The sequence below is a fragment of the Humulus lupulus genome, chromosome 4, assembly GCF_963169125.1.
Source record: "Humulus lupulus chromosome 4, drHumLupu1.1, whole genome shotgun sequence".
NCBI classification, from domain to species: domain Eukaryota; kingdom Viridiplantae; phylum Streptophyta; class Magnoliopsida; order Rosales; family Cannabaceae; genus Humulus; species Humulus lupulus.
The window spans coordinates 23,288,865-23,294,864 of NC_084796.1; positions in this window are offsets into that span (position 1 = coordinate 23,288,865).

The window sequence follows — 6,000 nt, forward strand, 5'->3', positions numbered from 1 at the left end:
AGAAGGGTGTCCCGCTCTCTGCGATGCCCTGGGATGTTTGCTTTGTTTCGCTCCAGAGCGGCAGTTAAGTATGTTGTCGAGATCGGACTCCATGTCGCCTATATACACAAGTCACACATTAGTTAACGAGCTTAAACTACAAAAAGAAACGAAGGTTAAATTAAAAAGAAACCTAACCGGAACTCTCCCGCGAGCTTGTGCTCGGTTACCATGTAATCCCTTTTTCTTTAGAGGAGGCTGGGGGAGTCCCTTCCCTATACGAGGGTGACAGCCTCGAAAGGTCCCTATAGTCGTTGGTACCATGCTGAATGGCGACCCCATCCCATACTTCATTTAGGCTATACATAGTCTAGAATTTTCCTAACCAACTATCGAACCTATGAACCCTCTCATCTACCCAAGACCATACATGGAAATTATCCTTGGAATCCGGGAATAGGATCACGGTATCGGGCTTATGCTTTAGTAGAGAGGGGGACCACATAGCTGAGTTGAGAATGATTTTACCTCCACCACTCGAGCTTGAAGCCTCGTCGTTTGCTTCATTTCCCGAGCACGGGCGTTCATGAAGACGAGCCACTAGGGAGGGGGCCTGTGAGCTCGTTGACCTCTGTCTTGGAGGAAGCTTCTCAGTGGGAAGCGGTACATGCTCCCACTCAAGGTACTTAGGGTAAGCGACATCGTCTGTCGACTGGCTCGGCTCCAGGAGGCCGCTGGCTTGAAGTTTATCTTCATGGAGAAGATAAGATAAGTAGCGCCTACCGTAAGGCAACTGGAGCAGAGCCTTCTTGTACTCCACCAATGAGTCCGAGGGTGTGGGACGGTGATAATTGGCTGAAGAAACTGATAATTTTCATTAGTTCGAGCCTAATCATTAATCGAGCAAAAAATAAATAAGTATGTGTACTTACGAATTCGTTGGAACGAATAAAATTTTGAGGGAGCAAGGTCGTCCGTCCAGAAGAAGGCCAGCTTGAAGTTTGGATGATGGTTAGGCATGTCCTCAAAGATCTTCTTCTCCTTTGGGTACCTCAACAAATAGTAGAAGACATCTCCTCTCCGAACTCGAGAGGGGTTGCTTTTCAAACAAAAGAGATAGAGGATCTCTTTTGGTGAGGGTCCTTCCCACTCTAGCTCATGGTATAGGGAAATTAGGGCAGACAAAACCCTATATGAATTGTTCTGGCGTTGGAAGGGCGTGAGCCCAACAAAGTCCAAAAAATCTTTAAAAAAGGATTTCAGGGGTAGTAGAGCCCATGCCTTCATATGTCCGCGACTCCAGGCCATGAGCCTAATCTTATTATCGGGTCGACCATCACCCAGGGCGTAACTGCTCCGCTCGTTTGGAGTTGCAACTCGACACATTAGCGTGCCAGATAGTCTCAAGCCGTGGCAAGCTAGGATGTCAGAAATATGTCCCATCGAAGTAACCGAGCTCCAATAATGCTCGGGTTTGAAGAATTCCTACATGGAGGTAGGAATGGTAGCAGCTTGCGAGGTAAAGGGGTGATTTGAAGAGTCCTCCATCAAAGAAAAGGGAAGTACACCAGGCTCGAAAGCAACGATGACTTTGAGCTTGGGATCGAGGTGATAGGTCTAAGCTCAGGGTCAGGATCGGGGTGATAGGTCTTTCTTCGACCTCGTTGATCTAACGTCAGAAATGGCCTCAGATATCTTCTTGCTCCCACCTCACTTTGTACTCGCGTATCAGTCACTGGTTCTGAGTGAAGGAAGATTCTGGACTGGGAGTTGACGAAGAATAAGGGATTGCAAACACTGACCCCCACTGATTCTCAGAATTTCGCGACATCTAGCAAGAAAGAAAAGGGTGAGGGCCAGGCATACAAGAAATCAGAGTATGATTTTTGGTGATTCGAGCTTGAAGGCTCGAGATCATGAGTAGGCTCGATTAAGACCGAGGTCTCGAAAGGACATAACGAATTCAAGGAATAGCCCTAGACTATTGTAAGGTACGGGCTTCAAGCGTGTATCTGACGCGAGAGTGGGAAAGTGTGGGTTCATTTTAAGAATCCCAGATTTTCAGGGGAAAAGTTGGCGGTTACCCAAAAACGTGATAATTTTGGGATTTTTGCAATTGAAAACCCTAATTTAGAATCCCATTTCTTGGTCTACATGATACATTACCCATAGTCTAAAAAAAACCCTACATTAACACTAAATTTGGGTTTGAGAATCGGGATTTCAAAAAATTTAAGTCAAAAATTCGTGTAGTATGAAATACACAACTTTGCAAAAACTAGAAATTGGTAAATATATTCCTATTAAATACATTCACACTGCAGAAAAACACGTAAAAATACGTAAATAAAATAGCAAGGTGAAGAATGGGAACTTACACACAAACTTATGCGGGTACAATGAGATCGACGACTGAACGAGTGGTGTCAAGGAAGCTCTCACAGAGTCGAAAATGCCAAGGGTGTTTTGTCTCTTCGGTTTGGAAAACATGCAAAGATGAAACAAACTTTTTATGTTCTAGTTTTTTCTCTCTGAAAACTCAAAACGTAAAAGTAAAATGAGGAAGACGATATGGGCGTATTTATAGGCCCCAGGGAATGTCAAGGGTCAAACTGATCTGGACCATTGGCCGGATTTGGTATCTGATCGAACGATCGGGTGCAAAAGTGGCGATGGCGGCAAAAAGTTGGCAGGCGAATAGACGTGGGTGTGGTGAAAAGGTACTTAAGTACTCTGATTGAGCAACCCGTGGTTGACGCGTGTCCACACTCGAGTATATTAAGCGCCTCAGTTTTCGATAGAAGAAGTTCAAAAGTCTCATTCTCATGGGAATCGAACTGATACATTTGAGGGGGCAAAATGTTACACCCATATTTCGAGAATGGGAATTTTGATCTCCAAACTAAGCCTCGTAAGGTGTAAGCTCAAGATTAGCACAATCATCATGTGACCGCAAGTCAGAGACAGTCTTGCTAAAGCAGTAAGTGACAATGTCGGATTGGTGAGATCGAAAACTACGCAGTCTCGGAGGTGCTCCGAGGTTATAAGTTAGACTCACAACTCACAGTAGCAGTGGTTCAACACTTGTATAAACTTCTTGATTTATTTCCTGCCCTCAGACAAGACAGTTCGAGCTCGAGAGGTGTAAGCTCGAAAAGGATGGTTTCGTCAATATTACTTGTTGGGAGCATAGGCGAACCAAGAGGACGAGCTCGCAATAGGCAAACGGTCTCGAAGGCATGTGAATCTAGCATCCAAGCTTGTTAGTTGGGTGTGAATGTGTTTATTGTAGTAAAATCTCTATGTTTAAGGGATCTGATGTAATTTGTTATTAAACTCCAAATATCATGGGATATTACCGCGTACGTGATAACTGTATGCATTTAATGGTATTATTTTATTTGCTTTGTAGAATAACTTCCCAAAATCTATGGGAAGAGATTCGGAAAACCCATCTATAAATAGAGTAGGATAATTCATTTGTATGGACCGAAAAATTGATATTTGGAAAAACTCTGTACAATTGCTTCCAAAAAGCTATCAGAGAATTCCAAGAAGTTAATAACACACTCGTGGACTAGGAAGATTTTAACTGCTGAACCACGTAAAAGATCCTGTCTATACTTTCTGCTTCCTCTGTTATATTTTGTTTAATTGCTCTTCTTCTTTAAGTTGACGGAAAACGGCGTCGAGAGAGAGGTATTTTAAAAGATGGAGTAGAGCTTCCAAAGGGACTGCTCTATGGCAAGTTCTCTATAAATAGGATCGGTTATTGTTATTTATGTTTCTACCTTAATTATTTAGGGTATAGCTATGGTTCATACCTTTTGTGACTTTTTGTGTTTCCCAGCTAGTGAACAGTTTTCGGCGTGATTTTTTATATGACCGTGTTTATTGTAGTTATTTAGAGCATTCTGCAAATTTTTAGGAAATTCTAAATAATTTACAGTGTTGAAATCTAGGTTCAAGCAGGTTGTTGCACGCGTGATTAATTTTTTTATACGGGTGGAAAACAGTCTGTTTGAACTTAGTTTTTGGCACTGTAAATTATTCAGAATTTCCTGAAAACTTACAAGATGCTCTAAATAACTACAATAAACACAGTCATAAAAAAAACGCGCCGAAAACTGTTCACGAGCCGAGTAACACAAAAAGTCACAAAAAGTATGCACCAGTTCATATTTTTTCAGGTATGCACCATAGAATTACCCTAATTTTTTATACTGAAACTCTCAGAAATACCACTACGTTGTAACTCGCTAAATTCAATAAGAGAGTGACTCGTGTATTTATACATTTTCGAGCACTTAATTCTCTTCATAAATACAGTATGTTGACAAAATTTTGTGTCAACATTGGTCTTAGTTTCAGTAAAAAAATCCACACTATTAACATATATAGCATTTGTTTTGAACTGTCACTAAACCAAGACTTTTTTGCTAAAAAGCATTTTTCCATTAGTGTCATAATTTGTTAGAAAAATTATATCGAAATTATAATGTTAAATTTATTATAAATAATTATGAATGATCTAAACTTATTAATTATTGGACCTAGAGTTGCTTGTCATTAAAAAAATAATAATTTAACTTTTTATATTTTTTTATGGTGGACTGTGAGGTATGGTGGGGTGGTTGAGTTTGAGCAAATACATATCGATTGTTCATGGTTCTTGAGATTATGGAGACCTATATTCTTTTTTTTTTTTGGTGGGACCCAGTCGACATTCTAAATATTTAGTAACAGAAATATATGAATGAAATTTATTATAGAAATGGAAAGTATTTCAAAAATATTTAAATTATATAATACTGACTAATTATCAAATAATCCCCTAAAATGGGACTATTGGTGTAACTTCTTGTATTTTCATAAAGAAATTGGATAGTTATAATCTCAATTATTTTATATGATAATGTACATTATAATTATAAGGGTAAGTAACCATTGGTGTTTTGTATTTTTGCGAAGTATCATTTTGGTACTATATATTTACAATAGCTCATTTGGTAGTTTATATTTTGAAATTGTACATATTTAGTACATTGCATTTTAAAATTGTATATTTTTTATACCCTAAACTTAAATTTAATTTATAAAATTTTACCAATTTAATCAATACTGCTCTTAATTATATGAGTTCCAAATTTATATTTTATTACTTAATTACATATAACTGATGACAGTTTGGTCATATTAACAAAATTTTATCTATCAAATCGAGTCTAGTGTACCAAATATGTATAATTTTAAAATACAAGGTATCATATGAGTATTATTGAAAATATAGGATACCAAAACGATACTTTACAAAAATACATGATATCAAATAAGTAAATTCCCTAATTATAATTATAGCAAGCATCTTATTAGTTTTTGTGAAACTTTAAATAATTTATTATAATATAAAAATAGTATTTAAATAGTCTGTTACATGCATGCTTATTTTTCTAATTAATATGTGTATAAAACAAATTGTTTGAACTTTGATTTGAGCATCATAAATTATTCAAAATTTCTAAAAAAATATTATAACTAGTATAACTATAATATACATCATTATATAAAAAAAATGAAATTATAAAAGTGAAAAGAACACAAGGAGACTGCCAAAGAATTATCCTACAATATATTACAAACACACTATTTCTGACCAATTCATAACCTACTTCATTGTTTAATTGTTTCCTTTTGTCTGTATAGTTTGTTTTAAAAAAGTTTACCAATATGTCTTAACTTTATCACTCGAAATACCTTTTAGCACCATCTTATATTATTATAATTATTATCCAACGATGGAAAACGTGAAAATGATTTTTGGCTCTACTTAAGATTTTTTTATTATTATTATTACATATTATCTTATCTCCCGAACATTAGTGTGTTGTTTGGTAACATTAAAGAAAAATATAATTTTATTTAATTAAGTAAAAATTTGACAATTAAACATAAAAGAGTGCTTGGTAACTCTATTTTTATTTATTATTTTTTAAAATTTTAATTAAAATTTATTAAATTTTG